A 13,180-nucleotide genomic window follows, 5' to 3' on the forward strand; every position below is an offset into this window, starting at 1 on the left:
CAACGTCTTTTGGAGAGAGGTGAGGCACTGCCCCGGGTAGGTCACCAACCCATCACAGGACACAGGTACATTCAGTTACAATGACCTGATCATTCTGTAAATGTAACCCTCAAATTGAAACTTGGTATTGATCCCCACAAATGCATAAGGTTCCCAAAAGTAGGTGTGTTTCCACGAACTGGTCCCCATACGAGGACTACACACACACACACAGTGGTTTGTCAGACAATCTTTGTGAGGACCTCTCATTGCTTTTCCCACCCTCTCACTCTCCAGTGTTGCAGTCTTCTTGTCGAACCACTAGATGGAAGTAGACAAGTATTTGCAGCGAGTGAGCGGCGACTCGTGTCGCCTGATTCGTCGTTGCCCTAAAGATGTCCCTATGGAGACTCTGAGAAAAAGCAATGTTCCTTTCCATCGCCCAGTTAACGATGGAATGACAAAGGCAACATCCTTCTGTTTTGTTCTTACAGGAACTTCTCAGCCACCAGGTGAATTATGGCTTAGAAATACAGTCTTCGAGGTTTCCGTAGTTTGAAAAATTCACGGCATTTACCTTCATGGTTTTCCTTTTTCAGACAGATGAGTGAGATCACTTAAGATCTCTGCAGCTTGACAAAACGTCCTGACTGCAAAACTTGAGGTGTAGTGAGGCACCTCCGCCTCTAAGTTTTATTTAATTTTCATTGTATTACATTTGATGGTAGTTGAGTAAATTATTTGTTGATTCATAAGAAAACGATATTTCATGTCGAAAAGATTTTACATCTATATGAGTCATGCAATTGGTAGAAACATGTCACGCAATTGACACTCACTCAAGTTTTTACAATGAAAAATATAATGATTTATTTTAATAATTTTTTTATTTAAATGGATATATTTCATTATATAATATTAATGAAAGCTTTTCTCAGTAATGATATGCTGTCTGTATTATGTTTCACACTTATAAAAACAAAGTGTAAGACTAGAGCTGCAAATCTTTTGTCACATTATTGCTATATACGGTTGCCAAAGTGCATGTGGATGTTCTATGTAGATCAGACCTGGGCAAAGTGCGGCCCGGGGGCCAAATGAGGTCCTTTCAATGCATTTATGTGGCCCTCCTGGAGTCAGAGAATATAGAACTATAAAACTTGTCTCTGACATTTTTTCCGTGTGCATTGTTTTTTCATGAAGATGAAACTGAAACCCAACTTTCACATTATTTTTCTCAATTGTTTTTGATTAATTGTGTTAAAAGTAGATTTGATTAGATGTAGCAACAAACATTTTATGTGCATTTTTTATATTTATTTTCAATTTTCTCTTACCCTCTTTTCTTTGGGTTTGATGGCCCCTCTCAACAGTCACAATATATAACCTGGCACCCCTGCTGTACAGTAGTTTGTGATCTTTGATAAATCCATGATGACGACAACAGGCATTTATAACTCTTGCTATACCTTGTTTATTCAACCTTTATTTCAGCAAGTAGATCAGTTCTCATTCACAGTCCTGTGACACCAAATACACCAAATAAAGTTTGCTCCAAAAACTGTATTCTCCAAACTGTCGTCAAAAGAAATTCCTTCATGTGTGCAGTTTGTGTTCTCCTGAAGCTCGATCCTTTCCATCATCCCGAGCCATTGCAGCAGTTATGGTTATGTGGCTAAACGTGGAGACTAAAACAGTAGTGAGGGGTACTTACCTTGTGTTTGGGGAGAACAACAAGAAACAGCAGAAGCAGTGGGAGTCTGGTTGTGTTGCTCCTCTTGTTCAACATGATGCTCTGATACACGTAGCTTTCTCAGCAGGTCTGCCACCTCAGAGACCAGGGCTGACTCATCTTCACTTCACATGTCTCCAAAGGGTCCTCTCTGCACTTCTCCTTGTCAGTCTTCAATTAGCCTCCTCAAGAAGAAAGGTAGCTAATTGGAAAAGACGATCCGGGTCCAGGAGGATTCACTCGGTCTGTCTGTCTGTCCCAGTAGACACAGAGATTCTGAGAAAGGGGTCTGTAGATTCTCACCCGCCCCTGTCTTGCACTAACCAATCAAGATAAGGCCCGGGGATATCGGGCCACATAACTTTGTTGGCCAGGAAAACTAATCAGACGAGGACAAATGGTGAAGCTGATTCTGTCCAACGTACCAACCACCAGTCTGATCCTATACAGTAACCTGTGGCTTGAGAACAAAAGGTCTGACCAACATTCAAATGAGGAGGGCAGGTCAAGAACTTCCCATACATCAAGGAAGGCTTCCTGGCGGGAAAAATGGTGGGACTTGTCTTGGCCTTCTGATCTGATCTGTCAACATGTGCTTTTGGAGATTTAAAAAAAAATCTCTATTCAGTTTGAATGAAATGAAAGCAAGTATGAATCAAATTTTGTGCATTTCTTTCTCTGTATGAGAATTTGAGTGAAAGAGAAAAACATTTTTAACATTCACATTTGACCTTCAGAGGACAGTATGTGGTCTTTTGTTCGCTTGGAGCGTTCACTGCAAAGAATCCCAGATGTTCCCTTACTCAGAAGCTTCTTGCAGATATTCAACTGAGGAACAACATGCCTCTAGCACGTCCTGGGTTTGACCTAGGGCAGGGATGTGACACCCACTACTGCAAATGAGGGGAAAAAATATTTTTTGTTGATCTGTGAATGACATTTTAAAAGTAGTGTGAACATTATTCAAAACCAGTTACCAGTTGAATTACTGAAGGTTTGGGACGTGCACAGACAGACCCACTTCCGGGCCCTTTTCAAATTCCTGGGAAAAAGGTTACTTTGTCGTCAGTTCCACTCAATATATATTTGGATATCTGACGGGACATTTATTTGACTTCATGTGAGAATCATTTGCTGTGCAGTACCATTCGCAAGCCCCCGCTGCAGCCCCTCCCTCGCCTCCTCATGCTGCACAGTACAGCCAACTGTCAAGCAGCCACTCTTAGCGAATGCCTTTTTACTGCATCATTTTCAAGTATTTTCGAGATTTATTTGTGATATCTAATCTTAGTAGTTCACAATGTTGACAAGTTTTGTTCTAGTTTTCGGTCCACTTTGAATAAACGTGTGATTTGATTTTATTTAGTTATAGAGTATCTCTTGATGGCTGCAAAAAATGTGTTTAACTCAGTTGAACATCAACAACGCTAATGGTCACCAAACTGATGACATCATAGTGTCATTCATATCTGGTAACCAATGCTATACTCGACAGAAGAAACAAATGACACTATCCTTGTCTCCTTGTTCCAATGGTGGATGCAGTCCGGCTTCTAACAAGTACGATGACATAAACCAGAATTGAAAAAACGACAACAGAAACCACATTAAAATGGGATACATATTGTGCATGAAAAAAAGAACAACAGCATATCCACTCACCCTTCCAGCTGTTACTCACAGAAGACGCATGAGAGATGGATTTTCCTGTTCTCCTAACAAACAGAAAATAGATGCAAAAGATTACTTAAGGGAGGATAAATGATATTGTTGTGAGTGTCTCAGAGGGGCTGCAGGAGACAGGCAGCCATCATTTCAGGTTTCATGCCTCCTGCAAGAAGGCTCAAGAGGCTATTAAGGAGGTGCCATGAGAGTTCAAGTGACTATTTGAATCCCATATAAAGCTTCTGATTGATGTTGCTTTAAACCTGCAAGGAGATGTTGAACCCTCTGGAGCCTTCACTCGAGCCACCGCAGACGTCAGGTCTTCATGGCCTCATTTTAAAGCTGCCCAAATAAATATCTATATCTATCGTCAAAGCTAAAACACGAGAGATTGTTTGTCGTTTACAACCCTCTGTAGAAGCGCACTGACGGATGTTATTTATCCAACTGATGCCAGGGGGAGCCCATTGCCAGTAAATGCATCCAAATACTATCATAAATATTCCCAAACTAATAGAGACTGCATCATATACATGAGCCACTGTCCCTAATGGATGGATCTTCAACATCATTCATGCATTTCCAAACAAATTGGAAGACGGCTTTTTTAAAAAAGTAGAAAAAAAACTGTAGTGGCTGTACATCAGGCATTCAAACTTTCATGTCGACGTGGACCGTGGGGTTGAGCTTTAGCCTTTCTTTACCATTTAGCTCCATTGGATGGATCCTGAGGACCTTTCTCTGACTGAAGTTAAATTGTTATGTTGTTTCAGTGAGTGGTGCCTCAGTTTCCTGGGTTTGATCAAGCTTGCAGTGGGAATGTTTTTCGCTCGTCTTTCAGCCTCCTCTACTTTAACTTATCTTATTCGCCCATCTCCCTTGTCATGCCCATCCTTTTCCTACTCTCCTTCACCACATGGACATCAATAGTAATATTTTCCCTGGTATTTTCATTCTCTCCAGTCCATAGAACCCTCTTTGCCAGAGAAGTCCCCTGTATCACCTCTCGACATTTCCAAACTGTCTGGCCCCCCCAGACTTGGTCCCCATGAACTGTCCCGCTGATAAACTTGCTTCCAATCTTGTCCTTCCTGATCTCTCCCAATGGAAAACTGAGCCCCTTCGGTTCTGCTACTTGTAACTCTGCTTCTTGTTTTCATGTCGGAACTATTGTTACCACGAAAACAGATGTTTTCCCAATGTGAATACTTAGAAATGACCGGCTGCATGAGCAATTGTAATGCCCTCCTAACAAATGATGTTATCACCAACACTACACAGCCGCTACACACTTTGAAAAGTTTCAATGTTAAACTAGTTTGTTTTTTTTTTTGGTCAAATGCTACCCTGTCTTGTTTGTGTGGTTCACAATAATGGTTTACTGCTCACTATATTTGCTTGTAGTTTCGAATACAACTAACATCCAACTTACGACCGGGATCGATTCCAACAAGCCGGTTGTAAGTCGGATTGGACATAAGTCGATAGCCAAGCAAAAGGCCTGATGCGAGAGTTATAGGTGCCACTGTATAGGATACACAATGTCAACCTGTTGTGTTGTTAAGCAACTTTTTCTATTGAATACTATTATATACCAAGCTGTTTACAGCTGTAATTGTAGTACGCGTTGCCGGGCTGCTATGTACTGCGGTGCTGCTGTGATCGTAAGTATGGGTGGACGTAAGTTGAGCAGGTTGTAAGTCGAGTGTTACTTGTAGTTCAGATGATGGCACAAAACCGTTGTCCTCAAGTCTATCTACCGAGGCCGGCTTTCAAAAAGTCACTTCCAGAGACTCCAAAGGCACCAAAGGCCTGTCCAACACAAATCTTATGCAGATTTGACTGAACCTGTTCCTGTGTGGAGAGCGGCTGAGCCATATCGTGGCAGCTCTACTCTCCAAAAACAGTTGACCTACTCATCTGTCATGTATCACTGTGAATACTTTCTGCCTTAGCCTCTCCCACACTACCTGCACTCTCCTCTTCGCTGCCCTTGATTTCTGGTGGCTACTCTATATGCAAGAGTGAGAAGGAGCGCAGGAAGAGTGAAGTAGTGTAGATTAGATTTGGATTTTCCATCAGTCATCCAGGGTTTATATTGCAGTGAAACACATCAAATTATTCAGAAAAATCCTTGCCTTTCACTCTCTTCCTCTGTGCTGCACTCACACATTTCTGTACATGTAGTTTACATTTACAAGCACGTATCCTGTCCTTGTGGTCACACCAGGATGAGCAAGGACAGAGTTTTGCCTTTATTTGCAGCTATCCCAAGTGTCCTCCTTCAAGCAAGTAAACAAGTCGCTACAAAACTGTTTGACCCTGATTTGGGCCTCAAAACCCACTTCATCATGTATCTGTTCCTCTAGTTATGCAACTGCTTTGCGGCTGATCATGCTGACACTTTGTTAGGAAGATGTTCCACACACAGTCAGGCGGGGGACTCTTCATTGAAGCTGTTGTTGGCGGTAGTGCAGACTGGTATTCCCACATGCACTTGGTAAACACATAGTTGCAAATGTTTACAATCGCCAGCAAATGGGTTAGCAAGTGTTTAGCGGACAGGACAGGTGTTATGGGGGAGGTTAAACAGGTTGCGCTGCCGAGGATAAACTGTTTGCAGGAGAGCAGCCGCGGGCCTCTCCGGCTGTGTTTGTGCTCTTTTTTCATATGAAGGGGGCATCTGCTTCTGAGGAAAGATTTACAAATCATTTTTTATCAGTTACAAGTGGATTAATGCCGCCAATGCTGCCGTGAAACACGTGTTTGGACAACTGCATACACAGAACATGAGCACAGATCCCCAGTGTGTTTACATTTTTTCTTGGAGACAAAGTGATGATGGGGGAGCAAATGACTGCTCTCAGCCGGAAAAACAAACAAGCTCAGGTTGGTGGAGAGAGCACCGGAGGGAGGGAAACATCCTGTCCACCGGTTTGCCTGGGTCAACAGCACGCACGGCTCCAGGCACTGCATCGCTTAGTAGCCAGACAACAGCATCAGCACCAGGGTCAAGGCACTGCTCCAGCCTGAGGGCCAAGGATGCACTAGATCAATGTTGTCTTTTTGATTGTGAGCCGGAAAACAGGAACTTGGAAAGGGCTGCATGGCCAGGCTGAGTAACGGTCAAATCCAACATGAAGAGAAAAAGAAAAACAGCAATAGCAATAGAGCAATAGAAACGCACACTTAGGTCAAACTAGAATATTCTGGAGCAGGAGGGTGAATGAATAAATAAATAAATCCTGGAGTCAGTTTAAATGGATCGCGAGGAGGATTTCATCTCACATGCTGTGAGGTCCATACTACAGGATCCAAGACCTGGTATGAGTGATAAGGTGAGCACAGGTTTTGAACCTGATCTAGTGTAAGCCTGGAATTCCTTCCATTCTGTCCTCCCGTTTTCAAAGCAACAGTCCATCTATCTGTTAGCGAATTACAACACATCAGAGCAGTGATTCATTCTGATCCAAGTCACTTGTCTGAAAGAGGGTGACAGTGTCTAGGCTAAAATTCAATATTTGTATATAGTCAATTTTCATGAGTCTCATGACAATGTCAGGAGTTAAGGCCCATCACAAAAGTATTTTTCAATTGCTGTTTTAAGTTACGGCAGTGCTTTGAATGCCAACTCCATGGTTTTCATGGTTTTCATGCTTCTTCCTCTGATCTGAATCCAACAAGGGAAGTTTTCAAAAAATCAGTTGCAGATAGTTCCAGGCGCTCTTTGCATTTTTGCATGAATTTTTGAAGTTTCCTTTTTTGACAATTTCATTTCTTTTTTTGAGGTGGTTATCAGGATTTTCTGAGCTCTGGTGTTAAGGTACAGTCTTTGCAGGGACCCAGACGCAGGAGATAGAGAGTAACAAAGGTTTATTCCAAAAGGGTGAAACGATGAACAAAAGCAGCGCCACAACATGTCAGTCCAACTAAAATGCAACAAAACTAAAACAGAAAGTGCTTCCCTATGAAGGATAACAGTCTAAACAAAACTGTATTAAACAAACAATGTGACACATACGCAAAGAACAGAGGAACCAAGGGGAAAATAAGGGAAACAAGAGCACAGGTACAGACCATAACAGGATTAGGGGGAGACAATACAAGTCAGACAAGGTGCACACCACAATACTATCAAAATGAAACCAGAAATATCCAACAAACACAACTGAACACAAACTGACGATGCATAACAAATGGTCTCAAACTCAAACGCCTTAAATAGTGAGTTAAATTGTTGTTTTCTATAATAAGATTTTTTTCTTCACTAAAAGAATGGAGGACGCAATGTTCCTGACACAATGGAACGCAAAAAAGTTAGCCCCAAGTGGTGCTCCTGCAAAGAAAGTGTCCCATTTCTTCTTCTTTATTAGATTCTTGAGAAAGAATGGAACTGCCATCAGTTCCATGGATTAAACTTAAAAGTCTTAGGGTGGACGCAAACCTGCAGCCTTTCTCTTCATGGCAATTTAAATGGGCTCTTACCATTGCACATGAATAATACATATTTGTTGAAATAGACAAATTAGTTATTCCAGTGACAACAATAATAATAACCTTGAATTTTGAAGGAGCCCTTTATAACTTCACAGTGAACATTTAACTAATCTCCACGTTGCGTTTTGGTGTTCAGGGCTGAAAGTATCATTACAGTTTATTCGAGACCAGTTCTCAAGGACTTCAAAGTGGGTCAGCTTCGCCTGTCTTCATGTGTTTACGCCTCATACTTCACTTCCATTTAATTCAGCATGGCACCCCAAAGCCATCAAATCCACATACGATTAAGAAGCGCTGCATATTGCTAATCCTTGGAGACTTCAAATTCTGCCATGCTGCAAACCCAATCAACGCTGGAGCATGGTGAAAATGACAGTCTCCATATGCGGTGCAAATTAAGATCAGCCGAAGTGAATCGGATTTTAACTGAACCCTTCATTTGGTAGGATTTAAAACACTTCAGCAACTGAACCATCTTTATACTGTATATTACCCTGTGCACCGGCCTGAGACATCTGCACGCGGTTGCACTGCAGACTCTGGACCTTCAATCCCAGTGTCCATGTGTGTTCGTGCTGAGTTTGAACCAAACAGACTATTTCTTTTAAAGTCAACTGCACACGTCTTGTATGCACAAGGTGACAAGACTGACCTGATGGATCAAAACAGAGCTGTGACTCAGAACAAAACCCTTTAATTCTATAATTACAGCTCCACGTGACCTTTGACAAGATGGGAAAAAGTGAACTGTTAGCAGAAATATCCAGAATGAATGTTATGAAAGCTTCTGTGGGAGACATTGCAGAGATGTACAGAACGATTACAGGGAGGGAGGAGGATCTGTCAGCAGAGATTTATCATTCATTTACATTTTCCCAAACACACTCACACACACACACTGACGTCAAAACACACCAATATTGAAAACAACAACAAAAAAAAAACCCTCAGAGGGTCACGTTTATTTTTGTCCTCTGTAGCTTGTCATCTGTGTGTTGTCATGCATGAGTGGATTTATGAATAAAACAGCCTAATTTTATTGATGCAAGTGAAACTTTATTATTAGAATGTGAAGATCCCAAAGGAGAATTTATCAGGGTGATGGATAATGTAAGCAAACCTGCTTATTTCGGCCCAGAAAGTTTACTTGTGTTAACATAGAGACAGAAGCAAACACAAATCAAGCTGGAAAATGTCAATGATTTTTTTTTTTTTTTTTTTGGATGATGAAGTTATGTTGGCCTCCCAAAGTGCAACTCGATCCAATGACATTGGACCATAGCACAGCACTGTGTCTGTCACAAAACACTTTGAAATATTGACTAAAGAAAATGTGCATACCGTCCTGAAATTGCGCTCTCCCCAGCCAGGAGCAAACCTTCAGCCTACTGTACCTCCGCTCACAGCAGTGTCAGGCCACCATGTAACGGCCAATGTCATCTGCAGCCACAGTGGACTGGAACAACCCTGCAGTACAACCCTGGTTTGAACATCGGGTTTGCATTCAGGGTCTCAAAATCCATCTTACATCCAGGGTGAAGTTAGAGTTAGGACAAAACGCCTTGTTAGATTGTGCGCTGAATAACCACTTTATTTTAACATACTGGAGGGGGAAATGGCGGCGCGCACCAATTGGTCTGTGTCGGTGAGTGAGTATTACAAGTATGGCACATCCAGATGCTGATAAGACAGCATGGTTAGTGCCACCTCTAAGGACGGTATCATCCCTCTGCTGTTCCTTCTGTTGTTGTTCACGGTGTGCAATGGCTTCAACAAATTCAGAAAGCCTTTCAAGTATTGACAGAGGTTTTCCTGCAATCCAGTGGTGAATTATAAAGTAGGAATTTAAATTTAAACCAAGGCTTTTCCATGATTTACCAGCTAGACCTGGGAATAAACTAGCAGCACAGATGAGTGTTGACCACACAGTTTCAGTCACCAGGCTTTTTTAGGGTTGCACCATCGATAGTGATGAGATTGGGCAGTGAAGGTTTGATACGAAGCATATAAACAGAGAATGACTTACGCACATCTGCACACAAATTACAACTACTGAAGCATTTTTAGTCTTGCTGAGAAGACGCCATGTTAACACTTTCTGTTTGGTAATTTGGCGCCATTTTCCCATATCGATGCTTCTTTATTTTCTCAGTGCAAAAGTGTTTTTTTTATAGGAGATTTGCACACGTGAATCTGTCGGGGCCACAAAATGCAAGTGCAGAGTCATATGCCAAATGTATTGCAGACAGTTTCAGGAAGCAGAATTAATTTTTCATTTTAAACATGTTGTTGAAGTGTTGATATGTTATTAACTTTATGCTTATACACATGGACATGAAACCAAGAGTTGTCACTTACTATGCAGGAAGTCCATGCTGAAAGCTGGTTGTCAAACAGAATTTGACCAGGGCAGAATTAGGAAACTCTAGCGTCTTCACTGGACAGATAGGAAAATGTGGGAATTACTTTTGCCAACTTGTGCAGTAAATGTGCCACACCCAAGGCCCAGGGGCCAAATTGTTGAATTGGTGATGTTGTGACCCACGAACATCTACTCGTTCAATCATCTACTGTTTTGTAGCTTTGTTTTTTTTATGTATACAGATATTTTGTGTTCATCTTTGATGTTTCTTCTTTTTTATTGTCTTAAATTTCTACATTGTCTGCTGCTGTTGCTGCTATGACACATTGAATCTCCCCTCTGTGGGACAAATGATGAATGTGTAAACTAATCTAATCTAAGATTTGTGATTCAACAGCCTGTTGGAAAGACTGGAAAGTAGATGTCATTATTAGGAATGACTCTGAGTGACTCAGAACACCAAGATGCATTGAAAATAATAAATAAAATCACATTTGTTACGACTTTTGTTTCCAGCCATATTGATACATTTTATTTTTGTGATAGAGTTTGACACCCCTCTTCAGTGGACCAAATGAAATGGACTCATGAGATTGTGTGGAAAACAACAAATCTGATCTGATTTCATGTCCATTCATATTCTCCCGTGGACACAGCTCGTGAGCCACAGTTTATGATGGAGACTGGGGGACATTGAAATTGGACCAATGACTGCACATGTCCCCAGGACCAGACTTGAAACACCAATCGCAGCATACTGAGGTAAGCTGTGGTCATACGTTGATAAGTTGTACGACATGGTGTCTGGAGATTAAACATGCTAAAATGACCACGTCAGACATGCTGCATCCTTCCACAATCTCCCAGCAAACACAAACACCATCAATCCTGCTTCTCTTTGTGGGCCGCGGGCCAAACACCGTTCCAGCTCTCGTCCTAACCAGATTTGGAGACAAGTCTCACTCTCTTGGTGGACACCCTCCCCCACTTTATATCCCTCCCCGACTCCAGCTTTTTCCCAGTACATGACCCCGACCACAGCCGAGACTAAGGATGTGTCAGCTCTCAGGAATCCCAACATGTACACTGGAAGGTGGAGCCGGACTCCAGCTGACTCTACATTCTATCTCCACTGATCCAGTCGAGAAGCCCATTCCCATTACATAACACGCACATTTTTTCCCCCATAAGAGGGAGATAAGCTCCATTGGTGAGGAAGACAAAGTGCAGACTTGTAAGGGTGTCAAACGTCCGCACTTCTAAACACTTGTACAGCACTGGTCTGTGTCACGCCGTCACCACCGTATCCACAGAGGTACGATCCCTTCTGCGGCGCCTGCTGCCTCTTGATCCTGTGTTCATTTTTCACATACAGTTATTCCAAACAGAAGGGGAGCCCAGAGAAATTTATAGGAGAGATGTTTATATATCACTAAACCTCTGTCGCAGGTAGAGCAACGCGCCATCTACAGCACGGACGATGTGGCGAAACTGAGAAATTATTTATTATTTATTTTAAACTTTCAAATTAAACTGACAGCAACTATCATGGAAACAGGACACTTTTAAATCGATCAACTTTTTTTTCCTGCTACCATATGTGGACTCTAGTTATAATAACACCTGTTAACATACAGGAGTAGCTAGCTATATATATACATATAGATATAGATATAGATATAGGTAAAATCCAGACTCAGACCGGGACTCTGGCACTTGCACAGGGCTGCTGAGGCCTTCGGAGGGCAGTGTTGTGTTGGATGAATCCGGAGCGCTGCTCTTGACGTGCGTGTGACAGCGCTGCCGTTGGTAAATAAACTGTTCATCACTTTGCGCGCCCTTCGATGCTGACATTTACATCACCACCGCTGGATAATGTCCTAATTATCCGGCTCAATTAGCGCTTAAACATTCATTGAGACAGCGGTGTCATTAGAGTCACACCACTGCCAGCGCATCCACACCGCATCGACGAGAAACCCCTTCTGCTATAATCGCACCAATTACAATTAGCAGTGAGACAGAGACTGGAACAGGGTCCGCGTGGTGCTCGGCGCTCAGGGTGACACCCACCCATGGCGCGCACTGACACGTGTTCACTAGATCCCGCCAAACAGCCCGGTTCTCAGTGGTCTGCCTTTGTCAAATCATTAAGACCACAGTTAGTTACACGACACGAAGTCAGCCAAGTCTGCTTCTACTCTGAAGGTGAGCGGTGAAAGTAGTGATCTTCAACTTATTCAGACCTTGTGCTGAGCTTGAATGACTAACATCACCTGATGACGTGCAAATCTCAATAACTGGTTCAGATTTCACATTAAATCCACTTGAATTTTGTGAAAATATTGTACTTTGGAAAATAAGTGACAATAGCGATTTAGTTTTACTTGAGTTTTAACTATACTCCAATGCATTTGGCTACAAAAGATTGCTACCCTCTTTTGTAGTCATCTTTGCTCAATGTGTTCATGGCGGCTCAACACCAGCTCTGCCAACCCTGAATCGAGGTCATGATGACCCACGTCCCAGGGTTTAATGATGGCTGACCCTGCGTTGGCTGAGGAAACACCCATCCATTCATTTTTTTCTAGCTGAAAAAAGTGATGTTGCTGGGTGTCATGAAGCCAAATATATATTGTGTGATGACTAACGGCAGTCAATGTTGTCACTGCTTTTGGCTTGAAAATTCTGACTAGATTACATTGTTCGAAGGTCACCTGAAAGCACAGGCAACTCATCACTTGGGCAGTCTTTTCATTCAAGAATCCTTGCGAGCATTAGACAAGAAAAAACAAAACAAAACTCATGAGCAAAATACTTTAACTTGACAGGTTTTCTTCCTGGCAACAGTTCAAAATCCTAACAAAAATGGTTCCTCAAACCAGTGCATTGGCTTGGTGGTTGGCATGGACGCATCTATATGTCATTTTCATTTGTTATACTTG

The sequence above is a fragment of the Synchiropus splendidus genome, chromosome 5 (assembly GCF_027744825.2).
Source record: "Synchiropus splendidus isolate RoL2022-P1 chromosome 5, RoL_Sspl_1.0, whole genome shotgun sequence".
NCBI classification, from domain to species: Eukaryota; Metazoa; Chordata; class Actinopteri; order Syngnathiformes; family Callionymidae; genus Synchiropus; species Synchiropus splendidus.